Source organism: Pinus tabuliformis, chromosome 2_1 (genome assembly GCF_031772625.1).
Source record: "Pinus tabuliformis cultivar Carrire ecotype Pingquan chromosome 2_1, CPIR1, whole genome shotgun sequence".
NCBI lineage: Eukaryota > Viridiplantae > Streptophyta > Pinopsida > Pinales > Pinaceae > Pinus > Pinus tabuliformis.
In genome coordinates, this window is record NC_142299.1 from 391428986 (window position 1) to 391447687 (window position 18702).

Here is an 18702-nt window from a genome sequence, read left to right on the forward strand (position 1 = left end):
ATAGTTTAAATTTATTAATTTTTAGATTTAGGTTTATTTAATCTTTAGATTTAATTTAAAATTCATAAACTTTTTGTAGTTTTTTTTAGTTTTTCCTTTTAGTTAGATTTTAGCTTTTATTTTTTTATTTTAATAGTTATGTTATAGTTTAGGAGTTAAATTTTTATTTTAGCTTAGTTTAATAATTTAAATTTTAGTTTATTTTGAATAGTTTCATTTTTTTTTTAGATTTTATTAATTTAAAAAAAAAAATTAAAATTTTGAAAAAGGTATAAAAAATATTGTGGAAATTTTCTTTTTGCCAGATCCAGTTGTTCTCGGGAAATTATCATGTTGAGATTCAAAATTACTGATGTGGAATAAATGTTTATCATTTTAGACAAGTCTGCACATGAATGATCATCTTAAAGATTAGCTGCATATGGTATCTGGTTAATGATTCATGATTTTACGTGGTTGTTTAAAAGCATTCATCTCTTCAAAATTTTTAATTACTGGATATCGTTATTGAGCTTTGGTCATTATAAGAACTTTGTGGTTTTAACAGATATCTTGCGCTGTTCTAAATTATTTGATGACAAATGATTGTTGTTCGCGGTTTATATTTCTATATCATCTAACAAGTAATCATTTTAAAACCAAATCTCTTAAGGCACTGGTCTGCTAAATTAATTAAATCTTTTTAGTGCTCATCATATCGTGTCTCCCAACCAACTGGTCAACAGTTGGTCTTCGTCATTTCATAGGGTCTACCCCCCTTAGCCGCGGGAGACAGGCTTAAACGGAGAGATCGGGGATCAGAGTGACAGCCCCCGGTCTGAGCGTTGTCGTGTCAATCTGCACGACAACAGCCCGCAATCATACTTATTGAATTTTCCCTCTCATGATCAGCTCCTCGGTCTTCTTGCGAACCTTGTACTGCAAAACTACCTGCTCATCACACCAGAAACCTCCCTGGGTGATGATGAACGCACAAGCTATCATACGAATCAAGTTCTTATTCATTCACCATGCCCCAACTGGTGTCACACATTCACAATGCTAGCATCCTTTTTAAATTCTCGTGATGACCATGATGCCTGCACAATTTTTCACCAGTTGCAGGAAGGTGGTCTGTCATGTCTACCTTACGGTGAACTTGGTTCCATTGTTCAGAGTGTTCGAAAGATTGTTCAAATGAATTTTTCTTTGTTCATTTCAAACTAGGAATCTGACGTCTCAACCAGTTCATCTGATCATTCCTCTATCTTGGGTAGTTGTCACTCTGCTTATCATTTTCCCATCAGCACGCCTGATGACATTTGCTTCGCACACTCTAATCTTCATTATTTAGCATCTTTCTCCAGAGATTTCTGTCAAGTAAGTGAGTTTGCGCTAATGGCAGGTCCTCACTGTCTTGGCATCACTGTTCAGAATGATCAGATTTATTTTCCCTTACGAGATTCCCATCGTGATCTCGTTTGTCAAATAGAAATTCACCCTTTAACAAATCATGAGGCTATCCAAACAACCATTATGAATTTTATGATCTAATCATTGAATCACTGGAACAATCTTATTTGGCGAGCCATGTCGTAGGCAATAAGTTTCAATCCTTCCTTGCGCTTGCTAAGGTGCTCGGTGTAGAAAAGGATACATTCGCAAGAAGATTTTGAGATTTGTTGGAAAGTGGTATCCACCAAAGAGGTAAGCATGTGTATTGGGTGGTTGTGACATGTCTTTCTACCCACAGGAAATACCTTCCTTCCCATGTGCAAGTTTTTCAAGTTTTTGTATTTTCCATTGCACACTACTTTTTATCTGTTTTAATCGTTTGTATCTTTGTGGATGCAGGTCAGGAGCGACTACAGTGGCTTCACTGGAAATTTCATTTCACGTAAACTCAACCGTTTCACTGTTAAGATAGGAGTAGGATTAGCTGCATCTCAGTTTTCCCTTCCTTGCACTCATCTTGCACTCGTAGTCCATCGTGGTTTTCTTATTCTGGTTTTACATTACGTTTGCCTTAGTCATTTTGCTTTCTTGTCTTCTAATTTGGTTTCCTTGTTGTGTGCTTCTTTCCTCTCGTCTTGTTTTCTCTTTCGTGTTGATTTCTCTTTTGCTTTCACTACGCGAATAAATTTTGTGCCTGGACCTGTGTCCTGGCTTTCGAATGTGTATTTGGCCCATGTTCAAAGAGTCTTGTGACACTGCAGCCCTTGGCTAGTTTTGTGTCCATCTTCTTTGTGTTTGGTTGTAACTTTTGGCCAATGAAGTTTTGATTGAAAATACAATCCGTCTGTAAGGAATGTTTTGGTCGAACCATGAACTCGTGTCTAGTCTGGGAAACCTCATGCCTATACTCAAAATTCTACTCTGTGTGTTCAAGCTTATCCAACCAGTAGAAACGAAGAAAGGAAAAATCTAAACAAGCAAACCTAAATCAGAGGTATTTACATGCTTCTCTGAAGGAACAACCTCTTTTTCTCTCAATAAGTCGAGATCCCTCTTCCGCCCCAAAAATAAATAAGTGCCTATGCACAGTCCTCTTTCAAAAATAACAAAGGCAAAAGAAGAGAAAGGCTTCCTACACAAAGAGGTGAAGCAAGCAACTCCATCGGGGTACTGTCCAAGCTCGATGATAGTGGAGCAATGTTTGTGTTCCTGCGTGACTCTGGCAGCGGAGCAACACTAGAGATGAAAAACTATAATCTGAGGATCTTAAGCTCGCGAGCCAAATTACCCTTCTCGATTTGAAACACTGTGATTTGGCAAAATCTTGTGTTGTGTTCAACTGAGTTGGTACAACGTGAACCATGTCTGTCCATGGGGCAAGTGGGGAATCTGAAGTGATCTACACAATGAATCAATACTCCCTGAAAGGCCAAGGCCCTGAACTGAAAATGAACCAAAACAGAGAACCTGGTATTCAACCAATGTGTCGCCAAGTGTTGTAGCAGCTACAACACCCTCCAAAATTTTGGCTTGCATCCAAATTTCGGAGCCTTCCTTGGTTTTTCCTTTCACAGTTGCAAACACTCGAGCTCACCCCATGAGCTCTTGTGAAGTATTTTCAACCTTTTGCTTGTTTGACCAACAGTCGTCTTTTGGCATATTGATTGCTTTGTCATGCATGCGATCTCGTTCTGGTGAATTTGAAGGTTTGTCTTTGTGTGCTTGGTTGTCTTCGCTATGTAAACATCCATTGTACCCACACACAAAGTTGTAAGCACTATCACGCAAGGGTCGTCACGGTTGTCCGAAGGTCTATCTCAAGTGTCGTGCTTGTCAGTCTTAGCTCTAAGACAGTCTCATTGAGGGAATGTTTTGTCTTGTTGTCCTGGTGGTCTATGTTGTCTCGTCGTCGAAGTATGTTAAGTGTGTGATCACAATGTCAAGTCTGCACAAGTTCACCTGCTTTGAACACTTAGCCATTTTCCTGAAAATATGTCTGACCGGACAAACCTCTTCCACCAAACCCTGATTAAGTTGCACTGTGTAGTCTCAGCCCTCAATGACCCTGCTGTTGAATTTTCTAAGTCTATCTGTTAGAAAATTAATTTGTATTCTGTTGGTTTATTTCTTCTACTTGTAAATTTTGAACAAGTTATTTAAAACATTTAAATACCGAAATAAACACAATACACTCACAATATTTACAGATCAATAGCTGAAAGAAAACAAACACACAAGTGACACTGTTATTTTTGGAAAAATGTCACCGGAAAAACCCAATGCGGGAAAATTGGTGCAGCTATTCTGAGGGTATATTATTATGCAGTATTTCCTTGAGTACAACTGCGTGCCAAACTGTCTCACCCGATAAAGAAAACTAATTGGCAGTAATACCTCTCTATTCTAAAACAGGTATTCAAAAAACCTATCCCAAGAAACCCTCTCCAGCGACTCTGAAGCTCTGTGCTGGCCCTTCTGGCCTCTGCGTCAACCCTCTCAGGCATTGTGTAGCCTTTGGGACCCTTTGTGTCACTCCAATTGCTCTATGTGTGGATGACGCAGTCCCTCTGGCCTCTGAGCTGTCTCTGCTGGGCTCTGCATGGCCTGCTCTGCCTGCTGCTTCTCGCTCTCTGCCTCTGTGTTGCTCTCTCGACACTGTCTCCGCCTCTTTGTCCAACACTCACTGCCCCTCGTTGCTGATCACTGATTCGACTTTGCTTAGGAACCCCGCTCTAGCAAATCGAATGACTGATCACTTCGATGTATCTTCCAATTGACCCTCAAGCCTCCTCTTATACTTTTCCTGTTGGTCCTTCAACGACCGAGATTAAATCTCTAATCAACGACTAAGATTAGATTTGGCTTGATCCATGACTTTTGGAACCTTCTAACCCTGTTTTATATTAATACCCATTAATATTTTATTTTTCCTAAGTTTAGACTTAGGAACTCCATTAAAATATTAATTATTTTAATATCTCCCAAACTAGTTAGAATCTGCCCAAAACATTTTCGAGTCTTGGAGATCTCATGTGCATTAGCCTCTCCACCAATTTTCATGGCTAGAGCACATCCGACGCTAGCCCAAATCAACACTCCCTCTTTGCGAGGACTATGCTCTAGTAATACTCCTCACTGAGCATCACACTGATTATCCGACATTGGTACCTATGCTGATGCTAGGCCTCCCTGCCCAACATCCTCTAAATGGCTGCATTGTACTGTTTCTCATGGCTCTGCCACTACCACTACTACATCCGTACAACAGCTCCCTTTGCATCCGTGTTGCTGCTGGTCCATCCTCCCAACACTGCATCTGCACTGCATCCTCCTCTCATCATGCTGCTGCATACTGCTACTGCACTAGAACTTAGTTACTGAGAAGTAAGTAACTGACCCACCCAAATTCTGACATCCCTGTCAGGCTAGAAACTCTCCCGATGCTGAAGCTCCCTCTGCTACTAGCAAGTGCTCCCTCTACTAACCTCTGCACTGATGCAACAACTCCCTGCATCTCGCACCCGTGCACATCTCTCTGTGCCATCATGCATTGGTGCAACACTTTCTGTGCCTCTCTCACTGTTGCAGCTTGCTAGCCTCGCACTGCCTGGGGACTCCTGCACTGTAGCACTCTCTGTCGCTTCATCTGCATCCGTCTCTACTGACATCCGCCAGTCCTGCTACTCTCTCTTTGGGGCTCCCATAGCAAGGTATAATCCAAGAGGTTGGGTACCTCAAGGATCCTACCCCTCATCGCCTATAGTCCTACTAACTACAACTCGATGTATCCCCACTTCTTCTCTAGTGGCACATGAGCACTCATGGCACAATCATCATCCTCCTCGACTTCTTTCTCCGCCTTCAATGAAGCTACCTTAGAGTCAGACACCTCTCCCTTGTTCTTCTTCCTTGGACAATGGTTTGCATAATGACCCAGTTCCCCACAGTGGAATCATTTGACCTTGGAGAGGCCCTTCTTCCTCTTCTCCTGCTTTCCCGTAGATGCTAGAGCTGCATCCTCTTCCTTCTTGATCCAGACTCCTTTGCTGCTACTTCCCGTCTTGCTCAGCCATTTGATCTCTTCTTGGCAAAGAGCCACCTACAATTCTTCCCAAACTGGAAGATTCGCCTTGACCAATATGCTCTAGACAAATGTCTCCCACTCCTCGGAGACTGCATTTAGTGCGGTCCTCACCATCAACTCCTGATCCGCCGTGGTCCCTATGGAATTCAGTTGGTCCCGAATCTCCTTCAACCGACCAAGGAAGATATCTATCTGCTCTCCCTTCTGCATCTGGTATGACCGTAGTTGATTCTCAAGTAGCATCTTCCTCTGCACGGAAGTATGCTGGTACAACATCTTCAAGGTATCCCACATTTCTTTTGCCATCTTCTTCTCGGCAATATGTTGGACCACATGATCCTTGACCCCATCAAGGATGATGCATTTTGCCTTGGCCATTGCCTCCTCGTACCTCTCATTAACTGTCAAGTCAAATGGGATAGCCATTACTCTCAATGCGAAGCCCTTAATGCGATGTCTATCTAGAATGGACAAGATCCTGGCCTTCCATCCACAAAGTTTGACGCCCCGTCCAACCTGTCTTGATCTCTTAGTCCATTCACGACCATCTCTCTGCTCTTCTATCAACACCTCCGAGTCTCTCTACTTCCCTCTAGAAGTTCTCTCTTCGACTCCGGCTGAGTCTCTCTACTTCCCGCCTAGAAGTTCTCTGCTAGACTCCCTCTCAGTCCTGATTTCCCCTTTGGAAATCCTTCTACTAATCGTCAAGTTGCCCCTCTCCGATCGTCTGTGCAACTGCAACGCTGATCCAGATTCCTTGGCTAGAAATCCGCCTCGGCAGCAACTCCCTATACCTTGGTTTTGCCCTGTTAGGTAGTGTTCTAACCACAGTACCCCACCAGCTTCGCTCCCGCAAACTACCCACAGCTTCCTATATCCAGCAACTGAAGGACAGAGCCTCTAGGCTCTTCGCAATCCCGGCACTTGCAAAAAAAACTCCCTCAGCCACTACGTCAACCCTCCTGGTCTTTGCGTGGTTCTGAGTGAGCCTCTCTCTACCCTCCTCACCCTCTGCGCTGGCCTCTCTCTGGCCCGGACTGATGACGCAATCCCTTTGTGTGAACCCTTCCTCTGTCGCTTCTGCAAGGATCAACTTCTGCTACTCGGAACCACTGATTTTGTTGCAAATTCTCTGCTTAGTTGATGCCTTCAGCTCTCCTGTGATCTGCAACCATGCTCTGATACCATGTTGAATTGTCTAAGTTTATCCATTAGAAAATTAATCTGTATTCTACTGGTTTATTTCTTCTACTTGTAAATTTTGAACAAGTTGTTTAAAACATTTAAATACTGAAATAAACACAATACAGTCACAACATCTACAGATCAACAGTGGAAAGAAAACAAACACAGAAGTGACACCATTATTTTTGGACAAATGTCCCTGGAAAAACCCAATGCGGGAAAACTAGGTGCAACTATTTTGAGGGTATATTATTATGCAGTATTTCCTTGAGTACAACTGGGTGCCAAACTGTCTCACCCGACAGAGAGAACTAACTAGCAGCAATACCTCTCTATTCAGAAACAAGTATTCAAAAAACCTGTCCCAAGAAACCCTCTCCAGCGACTCTAAAGCTCTGCGCTGGCCCTTCTGGCCTCTGCATCAGCCCTCTGAGGCATTGTGCAGCCTCTGGGACCCTTTGTGTCACTCCAGTTGCTCGATGTGTGGATGACGCAGTCTCTCTGGCCTCTGCGCTGTCTCTGCTGGGCTCTGCATGGCCTGCTCTGGCTGCTGCTTCTCGCTCTCTGCCTCTGTGATGGTCTCTCGACACTGTCTCCGCCTCTTTGTCCAATACTCATTGCCCTTCATTGTTGATCACTGATTCGACTTTGCTTAGCAACCCCGCTCTAGCAAATCGAATGACTGATCACTCCGGTGTATCTTCTAATTGACCCTCAAGCCTCCTCTTATACTTTTCCCGTTGGTCCTTCAACGACCAAGATTAAATCTCTAATCAACGACTAAGATTAGATTTGGCTTGATCCATGAATTTTGGAACCTTATAACCCAGTTTTATATTAATACCCATTAATATTTTATTTTTCCTAAGTTTAGACTTAGGAACTCCATTAAAATATTAATTATTTTAATATCTCCCAAACCATTTCTGGATTTTGGATATCTCATGTGTTTTAGCCTCTCCACCAATTTTCATGCCTAGAGCACATCCGATGCTACCCCAAATCAACACCTGCTGCGCTGCCACGAACTTTGCAGTGCTTGAGGTTGTCCTCCAGGTTAGTTGTAGTACGCAATTTCGGAGGTGAGGAGTTTGTCTGCCTCCCAAAACTTGACAGAAACTGCCTCCATGTCCAAACCAAACTGTGCATTTCTGAAGCACAGTCATCAAGCCTCCTTCTTGTCTATCGGAACCCTGCACTCACCAAGACCTGGGTCCGCACTGATCTCCAAAACTACGCAGACATGCCCAAATGGTCCTCCGTTGCCTTGCTCTACATTCCTTCAGAAACTACGCAGACATGTCTAGAAGGCCCTTTGCTTCCTGTCCTGCACTGTTCTCTAAAATTGCGTAGTCATGCTTAGCAGGTCCCTTGCAACCTGTTGACCTCTACCGGTCAACTACCCATGCAGTACACCCCATTTTTCTTTGCAAGAAAGGGGCAGCACCTGATCAGCGTGTCCGTGCCATCCAGCAGTCATCAGCAGCTTGATCAATCTAATTGTAAACCCAGTCTGCATGTATTAATTGTAAATAATCTTAGCAGATATGAGTCATGTATGTGAATTGCCTAGGTGGACCTAACTTTCTAGTGGTAATCTATGTCCCGGAAGGTTTTTCGTCTCACCGATCCATGGATCGGCAGAGTTTTCCTTCAAACCTGACCCCAAAGCCGGGACGGATTTTGTCGTTGGAATTTTAGGAGAATCCTAGTGTGTTGATCTGCTAGATTATAGTTGTGTCGCAGAACTGGGTGATTTGTGAGGGTCTATGTTAAAGGGGTTTTCTCCCTTAAGATGTAAATTGTAAAAGTCATGATGTAATGTGTCCTGAGGGTCGAAAAATGTTTTAAATCCCCTCATGAGTCCTAAGTCCTAGGTCCTAGGTGATGTTTCCGAAGGCTTAGTTCGATGATCCATTTTAAAATGAATTAAGAAATTAAAAAAATGAATAAAAATAATAAAATAAATAAAAATTAAAAATTGAAATAAAAAAAAAATAATAACAAATTAAAAAATAAAACAAAAACCCTAACTAATAAAATAATAATATTTTAAGTGAATAAATCGACGGATGAGATCAAGAGATGTCTTGATCCTCATCAACGGTCGAGATCATTTCTACATGGATCACTCGAACTAGCCGTTAGGATCATTTCCTTTAAATAGGGTGCTAGGGGTCATTTTCAGATCATTCGATCGGTGAGTCAGTAACTGAAAAAGCTCTCTTGTAATCTGATTTCTGGTTAATAAAAGAAGACTTTGGGGTCCAAAATCTTGCTGGTGTTACTCTTTGGAATTGCTGTGAGATGTTTATTTTTCTGCATATTTCAGTTTTCAGCGATTAATAATAGCTTGTTTTCAGAGTATTGTGAGCACAGGTATCTTGTTCACTTGCTAGGGTTTGAGTGTTGTTAGGGTTTCTAAGATAATGGCAGGTATCTCCATTATTTCCTGAAATCTAGCAGCATTCTTGCTTTCTTTACTGATGGTTGCTTGAGATGTGCAGGAAATATTTAGGTGAAGGATATTGGTGGGTGTTTGGGGAAGTTCTAGGCTGAACCAGCCGACTCCCACAGGCTTTTCTTTGCAGAGCCCATCTGATTTCGCCCTGGGTTTATCATTTAAAATTTCTTTTCTGGTTTACATGAGAGATTTCTGAACCTTATCTGATATTCTAAAGTATTTCGGTTCTTATTTGCTGAATCTGGCTGAAGAAAGGCCAAGATTTGTAAATTAATTAGCTTTTTTTGGGGTTTTGCTTATATATAGGTTTAATTAGGGTTTTCAGTGATCTTGTCTTTTTCAGGCTGCCAATGACATGAACCTGTGAGAACCTGTGGACCCGCATGCCTTTCAAAACCACACAGTCACCTACGCATTATTATCATGAAGATCAGATTTGTTTTATGTTAATGGAATTGATCCATGAGGCTGTATCTATCACTGCATAATCTCTCCAACAAAAATATGATGAAAACGACACCCATTCAAAACGAAAATCAATTGAGCCTTTGAGATTGAGCGAGGATCAATTTTCCCGGCACTTTCAGTTTCCATTCGATAGGTGCAACGTCAGGAATATCCACGCGTTTTATTGATCACCGCTGGAGAAACGTGAATGCAAAGGCGTTTTTTGCTGCTATCTGGTGTTAGAAACCCCCTTCAATTCCTTCAGATCACCAAAATACTCTGCAGCGGCAGCAATAATACAGTTAATCTGCTGTTTGAGAATTAAAGCACTCAGCATATTCATAAATCTGGTATAGAGTTAAGATCCTTGGTCACCGTCAACTGTGCTTAAGCCTGGACATTCGCGTCCTCCAGAAATTCTCTGTTCCCCCATCGCCATTCATCAATCGTTCTGTGCGTGACTGTCTGGGCGGACTAGCCGGTCTTCGATCCCATTCAGCAACGGTTTCTCATCACAGCAATCTGCTTTCACATCGATGCCCAGTTCTACGATTCACGTTTCCGTTCCGGGCCAGGTTTGTCACATTTAAGGTAGATCGAGCTTCACGCATACGTACTGCGGTTTGGGTTTTAGGTATGATTTTAATTTCATTTTTATTTCTTAGATTTTAGTTTCGATTTTAGTTTTTTTTTAGATTTAAAATTTTATTAGTTTTGTTTTATATTTAATAGATTTTAATTAGTCTTAGATTTACGTTTTGCTAGATTTAATTTTTAGATAAATCGTTTTCCTTTTTTTTTTAGAATTTTTCTAATATAAAAATTTAATTAAAAAAAAAAAAAAAAACTCAAAAGAGTTATTTTGGCTTGGTCAAGTTCTAGATTAATTTTTAATTCTTAGGCTTTTGTTAGATTAGTTCTAATTTTAGATTTTAATATTTTAGATCTTAGTTAGAATTAGATCTTAAAATTATAGTTTTATCGTTTTAGCTAAGTCTCATTTTAGATTCATTTTCTTTTAAATTTATTTAAAAAAAAAGAAAAAAGAAAAAAATTGAAAAAAGTATAAATATCTTTTGGAAAATTGTTTTGCCAGTTTCAGTGGTTTTTTCATGTTGAGATCTGATTTTTTTTTTTTCGAGATGCGAAATAGATATCTGGTTAATGATTCTTAATTTCGCTGTTGTTTAAAGCATTGATCAAAGTTGCTGGATATCGTTATTTGATGAACTTTGCGGTTTACTGGATATTTAAAGCATTGTTCTGAATATTTGATGATAGATGATTGCCTTTATTGGTTCATGTTCTTATATCATCTAGCAAGTAATCATTTAAGCACCAATCTTTTAAGGCACTGGTCTGCTCAGTTAATCAAATCATTTTAGTCCTTATCTTAATCGTGTCTCGTGTCTCCCAACCAACTGGTCGACAGCTGGTCTCATCATCTCACAGGGTCTACCCCCCTTAGCCGCGGGAGACAGGCTTAAACGGAGGGATCGGGGATCAAAGTGACAGCCCCCGGTCTGAGGGTTGTCGTGTCAATCCACGCGACAACATTTTTTGGCGTCGTTGTCGGGGATAGAGTTTTTTTGTCCTTGGTTCTTACATTTCAAGCTTTTCTGTGTTTAACTTCTTGTTCAAGTGGCGACTCCACTTCCTATATTATCTGCAAGAGTGTACACTAGAAGACATCCAAGCAGTCTGTGCAACCCCACTCCTGATCCTGAAAAGGTTTACAGGGTGCGATCACACAAACTTGCTTCTCGTACACTCCTTGCAAATCTTGGACAAGAAGCCATTTCCGATATTCATTTGCTCTTTAAAGGTCAAGTTAGGCGCAGCACCATGAGTCTGTATGCCCCTTGTGATTTTTCTAACATTCCTGGATCACCCAATGCTATTCCATCTGTTGGGATAGACAAATTGCCTAATTTTCAAGGAGATAATGCCATTACTGTTAATTCCCATTTGCGAGATTTCAATATATGGATGGCTAAGTATGCTAGATCTACTGATTTTGATCATGAAGATGTCAGGATGACTCTTTTTATCTTGACTCTAGCAGGTGATGCTTATGACTGGTTTACAGAAAAACCTCCAAATTCATTTAACTCTTTACAATCAATCATTAATTCATTTAGAGGAAAATATGGAGATAAGAGAGAGGGAAGACATCTTGTAAGAGCTCTTACTCTGATGAAAAAGAGAGAGGATGAAATTGTTGAAGAATTTAATAGAAGGTTTAATGGTATTATTAGAGAATTACCTCAAGACTATAAACCTACAGATAAAACTCTCCAAGATTTTTACATTGATGCCTTTGGTCCTGAACCATCTTATGAGTTAAGGCGTGCTAAACTTACTGATTATTGAGATTGCCAAGCCTTAGCTGTAGAACTTGAAAAGGACAAGGCAGCTTCTGGGAAGTCTGAAATCCCAGGTTTTGATAGGGCTGCTACGAAACTAAAGGAACCTAAGGGAAAAGCAGTCCAAGAGCCAGAAAGTGAGCTTGTTCTTAAATTGCTTCAAAAAATTGAAACTATGGAAATTAATCATAATAAGGAGATAAACACTAGATTGATTCAAATGGAAAGAACGCAATCACAAAATTTTCAACCTCGAAATAATAATAACATAAATAATAATTGGCAAAGAAGGGGTCAATCTAGTGAGCAGAGACCCCCTAATCCGCTTACTAATCTGGTAGATAATGCTCCTCCTTATTGTCGTGCTTGCGATGCTTTTCACGAAGAGTCCTCTTGTCCCATTATCAAAAGACTCTTGGATAATGGAACGTTTGGGACAGGTGAGCAAATAAACGTAGTAGGGAGCAAGTTTCCTTTGCCCATGAATGATTGGATAGAGGTTAAGGAAAGGAGCTATGATGTTACGAATCCTTCATCTGCTTTTAGTATAAATAACCTTGAAAATGAAGATGACATTTTAGCTAGGTTATATGGTGAGAAACCCTCTCCTGAGAAAATTTTAGAAATTGCTAGAGGTAAGGGTTTGACATACCAAAGAAGGGATAAAGATCAGAGCGGGAATCAAATTCCCCCTCGAACTTTAAATCATGGTATAAACTCTGGAATAGATGTCGGTTTGGGAAGTTGGTTTAATAATGCTAAAATCTGGGTTCCTGTATCTGAGATCGCTAAGATCCCTTCCCAAAGAGACAAGTTACTAAAAGCAATCCAGGGTCCTCAAGTCAACGCTTCTCAACAGAAGATTCGTGAGGTTGACTATCATGATGCTCCTATTTATCTGCAAAGCGTAGATGCTGATAACAAAGATCATCAACCCTTCTTTATCACCTTATTAGTCAATGGGTATAAATTGAATAACTGCATGTTGGATTCAGGTGCATCTGCTTGTGTTATGACTAAAAGGGTTATGGAACAGCTTAACTTAAGAGTTTCCAGACCCTACTATAATATATGTGCCATGGATTCTAAGAAAATCGAAGTACATGGTTTAATCAAGGATTTGCAAGTTCATCTTTCGGTTTACCCAGACATCATGGTTGTTATGGATATTGTTGTCGTTGATGTACCTGATGCTTGGGGTATGCTGTTATCTAGAAAGTGGGCCTCTGATCTAGGAGGAAGCATTCAGATGAATTGGTCATATGCTATGATTCCTTCTCCTAGCGGTGATGGTTTTGTTAGACTAAATAGAGAGCCCGAGAGGAAATTTCATGTTGAAGATCTTAAGAAGCCTCATAATGAAATAATTAGAGAGCAATCTGACATCGAGAACTATTCTATCATGTCTAATTTCATAATTCCTCCCGATGATAAGGTAAAAAATCTTAAAGATGAAGTCTAGTATATGTACTTCGATGGTGCGTTCTCTAGTCATGGTAAGGGTGCAGGAGTAGTGCTTAAATCTCCCCTTGGTCACATTTTCAAGTTTGCCTATCGTTTAGAATTTGAAGCAACCAACAATGTCGCTGAGTACGAAGCTATATTGTTGGGACTTGAATTGGCCAAGGCTTTAAGGGTTAAATTGCTTAGCATCAAGGGGGATTCCGATCTGGTTATCATGCAGCTTAAGAACAAATTCACATGTAGAAATCAAAGATTAAGAAATTATCGAAACGCTGTGTGGGATACTATGGAGCATTTCGATGCCCTTAACCTTGAAGCAATCCCTCGAGAACAAAATAGTTTGGCAGATGAACTTGCTGTAGCTGCCACAACTTTCCAGTTATCTGATGAGTTAATTAACGATAAAATCAAAATGGAAGTAATATTTAGACCATCTGTCCCAGATAACTCGGAGCATTGGCAAGTTTTTAATGATGAAAAACAAGTCGTTCGTTTTCTCAACAGTTTGGATGAGTTTGAAGATTTTCGGATAATTTCTCAGGAAGATGGATCTTTAAATCATGAACATATCATAAATCCTACTCCTAGAAATGTGGTTGCCTTAGAGCAACATTTTGATCGACATGATGCCACAAAGCTTAGAGAAGAAAACAAGATGGACACAGGCAAGTACCTCGAAATCAACATTGGTACTTCTGAAAATCCGAAAATAGTTAAAATTGGTAAAGGTACTAGTTTGGAGGAAAGGAAAAAGTTAACTGATTTACTTCATGAATATAGAGATGTTTTAGCTTTTTCCTATGATGAATTAAAAGGCTATAGGGAAGATGTTATGGAGCATACTATTCCCTTAAAGGACGAAAATGCTAAACCCTTTCGGCAGAAACTTAGGCAAATTAATCCGAAATTAGCCCCCTTGGTCCAGAAAGAACTTGCAAAGATGCTTTCAGCAGGAATCATCGCTCAAACTAGGCATTCGACATGGTGTTCGAATTTGGTGATTGTTAGGAAAAAGAACGGTACAATAAGAGTTTGTGTCGATTTTAGAAACCTTAATCTAGCATGCAAAAAGGATAATTACCCTTTGCCAAACATGGAAACTTTGTTGCAAAGGGTAACTGGGTCTGGAATGATGTCATTGCTAGATGGCTTTTCTGGGTACAATCAAGTTTGGGTTAAAAAGGAAGATCGACACAAGACCACATTCACAATGCCATGGGGCACTTTTGAATACATTAGAATGCCATTTGGGTCAAAAAACGCTGGGGCTACTTTCCAAAGGGCCATGGATTATGCCTTCAAAGGGTTGATCGGGAAAATTATCGAAATTTACCAAGACGATCTTACCGTTTTCTCTAAAGATGGTATCAGTCATATAGATCATCTTAGGAAAGTTTTCGATAGATGTAGAGAATATGGAATTTCTTTGAATTCGGCTAAATCTATTTTTGGGGTAACAGAAGGGAAATTACTCAGTCATATCATTTCTAAGGAAGGAATCAAGATCGATCCCGAACGAGTTGAAGCGATTCAAAAGATTCCTCTCCCGCATAATCTTAAATCCCTTCAGTCTTTCCTTGGAAAGATAAATTTTATTAGAAGATTCATCCCAAATTATGCAGAAATAGCTAAGCCCATTCAAAGTCTTCTGAAGAAAGATGCAAAATTTGTCTGGCAAGAAGAGGGCAAAAAGGCTTTCCAAGAAATCAAGTCCGCTATTGCAAAAGCTCGTGTCCTGGTTAGTCCTAATTACTCCAAGGATTTCATGATTTTTTCTTTCGCTTCTGAAGATACCATTGCCAGTGTCTTGCTTCAAAAGAATCGAGATGGTCACGAGCAACCTATTGCTTTCATGAGTAGAGCACTTCAAAACTCCGAATTGAAGTACAATACCATGGAAAAGCAGGCTTATGCCCTGGTCAAGTCTCTTAAGCATTTTAAAACTTATGTGGGTTATTCTAAGATCATTGCTTTCGTCCCACATTCTGCTGTTAAAGACATATTAACTCAAACCGATTGCTTAGGGACTCGTGCTAGGTGGGTTACTAAGATACAGGAGTATGATTTGGAAATCAGACCCACCAAGCTAATCAAAGGCCAAGGATTAGCTCAAATGTTAACTGAAAGTAATGAAAAGACTCTTGGTTTGTTCTGCCTTAACGATCTATCTTCGCCAGAATTGAAAAGATTAGCAGAGCATGAATGGTATAAGGACATAGTTTACTACTTAACCAATCTTGCATGTCCTAACCATTTAGTCACTCATAAGAGAAGGGCTCTTAGACTAAAAGCCACTAAGTACTGCCTTATGAAGGATGGCCTTGGATGGAGAAATCCTGAGGGCATAGTGCTTAGGTGTGTTGACGATGTTGAGTCCAAAAGATTAATCTCCGAATTTCATTCAGGATTTTGTGGTGGTCATTATGCCGCTAGAACTACCGCCCACAAAATCCTGAGAGCTAGCTATTATTGGCCTTCGATTTTTTTCTGATGTGCACAAGTATGTTAGAACGTGTCAAGCCTGTCAGTCGTTCACTAGGAAGCAGAAGCTTGCTGCCCTTCCTCTACAACCTGTTATTATGGAGGCACCTTTTCAACATTGGGGTCTGGACTTCATAGGGAAGTTCCATGAAAATTCTAGCAATGGCTACTCATGGATTTTGACTGCTACAAATTATTTCACTAAATGGGTCGAAGCCATTCCTGCTAAGAATGCCACTGAAAAGGTTATTATGGATTTCATTGAAAATAACATCATTACTAGATTTGGTGTCCCCGCTAAGATCACTACGGACAATGCCAAGGCTTTTAGTTCTTCAGAGTTTACATCTTTTTGTTTCAAGTATGGCATTGTCTTATCTCATTCGTCGAATTACTATCCTCAGGGTAATGGTTTGGCTGAATCAAGTAATAAAAATCTCATAACCATTATCAAGAAGATAGTAGGAGATAACAAGAAGTCTTGGGACAGCAAAATCAAGTATGCTTTGTGGGCAGATAGAATTACTAAGAAGAAGTCTACTGGTAAATCACCCTTTGAATTAGTTTATGGCTTGGATGTTACCTTACCTGTGCACCTAAAATTGCCAGCTTATCAGCTTCTCCAAAATTTTTCCACTAATAAAGATGTTGTTCAGAATAGTATAGATCAGATTGTGGAATTAGATGAGACTCGTCGGACAACTTTTGAGGCTATATGTAAAAATCAATATAATATTAAGAAAAGCTTTGATAAATGCTCTCGATCTAGATCTTTGCAGGTTGGAGATATGCTTTTACTTTGGGATTGCAAAAATGAAAAGCTGGGAAAACATAAGAAGTTTGATAGTTTGTGGATGGGACCATAAATCATTAGAGATATAGCCGGGCTGAACTCATTCTACTTGAGCAGATTGGATGGCGAACCACTTGATCTACTAGTGAACGGCCAAATGCTCAAGCTGTTCTTCAGAGATGATATCTGATGCCATTGGGGCATCTTCTGTATTGTATTTCTATCCCTACACCTTGTCTTTTCAGCATTTCATTTCTGTTTTTAGGATTAGATTTACTTTTCATGTTGTTAGTTAGTCAATAAATGAAGAGCTTTTATCTTTCCTGTGCTTAATGTATATGATGATTTTGGAATGGACGCTACTTATTTTTATCTGTGTGTTGTATGGGTGCAGATTCTGGATTCTCACATTCCTGCAAGCAGCAACGTGTCCCCAAGTAGAGCCAGATGTTGACCTCTACTGGTCAACTACCCATGCAGTACACCCCCTTTTTCTTTGCAAGAAAGGGGCAGCACCTGATCAGCGTGTCCGTGCCATCCAGCAGTCATCAGCAGCTTGATCAATCTAATTGTAAACCCAGTCTGCATGTATTAATTGTAAATAATCTTAGCAGATATGAGTCGTGTATGTGAATTGCCTAGGTGGACCTAACTTTCTAGTGGTAATCTACGTCCCGGAAGGTTTTTCGTCTCACCGATCCATGGATCGGCAGAGTTTTCCTTCAAACCTGACCCCAAAGCCGGGATGGATTTTGTCATTGGAATTTTAGGAGAATCCTAGTGTGTTGATCTGCTAGATTATAGTTGTGTCGCAGAACTGGGTGATTTGTGAGGGTCTATGTTAAAGGGGTTTTCTCCCTTAAGATGTAAATTGTAAAAGTCATGATGTAATGTGTCCTGAGGGTCGAAAAATGTTTTAAATCCCCTCATGAGTCCTAAGTCCTAGGTCTTAGGTGATGTTTCCGAAGGCTTAGTTCGATGATCCATTTTAAAATGAATTAAGAAATTAAAAAAATGAATAAAAATAATAAAATAAATAAAAATTAAAAAATGAAATAAAAAAAAAATAATAACAAATTAAAAAATAAAACAAAAACCCTAACTAATAAAATAATAATATTTTAAGTGAATAAATCGACGGATGAGATCAAGAGATGTCTTGATCCTCATCAACGGTCGAGATCATTTCTACATGGATCACTTGAACTAGCCGTTGGGATCATTTCCTTTAAATAGGGTGCTAGGGGTCATTTTCAGATCATTCGATCGGTGAGTCAGTAACTGAAAAAGCTCTCTTGTAATCTGATTTCTGGTTAATAAAAGAAGACTTTGGGGTCCAAAATCTTGCTGGTGTTACTCTCTGGAATTGCTATGAGATGTTTATTTTTCTGCATATTTCAGTTTTCAGCCATTAATAATAGCTTGTTTTCAGAGTATTGTGAGCACAGGTATCTTGTTCACTTGCTAGGGTTTGAGTGTTGTTAGGGTTTCTGAGATAATGGCAGGTATCTCCATTATTTCCTGAAATCTAGCAGTATTCTTGCTCTCTTTACTGATGGTTGCTTGAGATGTGCAGGAAATCTTTAGGTGAAGGATATTGGTGGGCGTTTGGGGAAGTTCTAGGCTGAACCAGCCGACTCCCACAGGCTTTTCTTTGCAGAGCCCAGCTGATTTTGCCCTGGGTTTATCATTTAAAATTTCTTTTCTGGTTTACATGAGAGATTTCTGAAGCTTATCTGATATTCTAAAGTATTCTGGTTCTTATTTGCTGAATCTGGATGAAGAAAGGCCAAGATTTGTAAATTAATTAGCTTTTTTTTTGGGGTTTTGCTTATATATAGGTTTAATTATGGTTTCCAGTGATCTTGTCTTTTTCAGGCTGCCAATGACATGAACCTGTGAGAACCTGTGGACCCGCATGCCTTTCAAAACCACACAGTCACCTACGCATTATTATCATGAAGATCAGATTTGTTTTATGTTA

General features: G+C 39.9%; 1 pseudogene; it reads left to right on the forward strand.

Annotated features, from left to right (window-relative positions):
- Positions 1–18702, forward strand: part of LOC149200508 (transmembrane 9 superfamily member 7 pseudogene) — an 81092-nt pseudogene that overhangs the window by 33795 nt on the left and 28595 nt on the right.